At 34.7% G+C, this 1,241-nt stretch overlaps 1 protein-coding gene across 1 annotated transcript in view; it reads left to right on the forward strand.

Moving 5' to 3' along the window:
• Nucleotides 1–1,241, forward strand: part of OTUD3 (OTU deubiquitinase 3) — a 19,572-nt gene that overhangs the window by 15,285 nt on the left and 3,046 nt on the right. The gene's annotated exons all lie outside the window — the stretch shown is intronic.

Here is a 1,241-nt window from a genome sequence, read left to right on the forward strand (position 1 = left end):
TGAGGGTCCCACTTTCTCCACATTTTCTCCAACACTTGTTATTTTTCTTTCTCTTTTTTTATGGTCATCCTAGTATCTTGTGGTTTTGATTTGCATTTTCTTAATGACTAATGATGTTGAACACCTTTCAATATGCTTTTTGGCTGTTTGTGTATCTTCGGAGAAATGTCTATTCAAGTCCTTTGCCTATTTTTAAACTTGGTTGTCTTTTTGTTTTTGAGTTGTAAGAGTTCTTTAGATATTCTGGATACTAGTTTCTTATCAAATATATGGTTTGCCAGAATTCTTTCTGTTCTTGGTAGTTTTTTTCTTAATTCTGTTGGGTTTTTTTTCAGGTATAGAATTATATCATCTGCAAATAATGATTACTTTTTTTTCTTTTTAATGTTATACTTTTAATAATTTTGGCTAATTGCACTGGCTATTTTGTATGTCAATAATGGTGAAAATGAAAATCCTTATTGTGTTCCTTACTTTAATGGGAATGAAGATGTCATTCTATGGATGTACGCTATTTAACCGTACCTATACTATAAAACCTTTAGGTTGTTTCCAGTTGTTCACCACTATAAGTAAAACTGTTATGAGCACTTTTACCTAAATCCTTTCTATATTTGACATTATTTCCTTTGGCTAAATTCCAAAGCTGTGAAATTATTGGGTTGGAGACTCTTGTTGATATTCATTGCCATATTGTTAGGGTATAATTTTATAATAGATTGCTTTGTATTAACATTCTAAGGCATATACTGCACATTGCTGCACTCTATTTATATTTTTATGTGCAAAAAATAGAAATATCTTTGCCTACTTACCCATCTCCCTATATTAATGGGAAGCAGGAGGAGATGGTGGTTGAATAGCCACAGAGGCATGATTTTAGCTTTTCTGATTTAGGCTCAAGTTGGAAAGTCCTCCTGGAGTCAAAGTGAACTGATCTTTGTGGCTTTAGAATTTGGATTGACAGTTTCCCTTGAGTGTGGTGGTATGCACCCAAGGTTAAGATGAGTCACTTGTGGCTGACCAGTTGGGACAGGAGCTTCAGGACTCTAAAGCTTTATGATGGGCAAATAGGGCCTGGGAACGAGATGAAAGTTGTATGTATGTTTCTTCAAAACAAGCATTGTTCTTCTGCAAAAGCTGATTAGGTGTAAGTGTAGAGGGTCCTCTTCTGTTGCTAAGCTCATAGCTCTGAAAATCAGCTGAGACAAATCAGAGTCAGCAGTCTTTGCCAAAATGTA

The sequence above is a fragment of the Galeopterus variegatus genome, unplaced genomic scaffold (genome assembly GCF_000696425.1).
Source record: "Galeopterus variegatus unplaced genomic scaffold, G_variegatus-3.0.2 Scaffold8456, whole genome shotgun sequence".
Taxonomy (NCBI): Eukaryota; Metazoa; Chordata; class Mammalia; order Dermoptera; family Cynocephalidae; genus Galeopterus; species Galeopterus variegatus.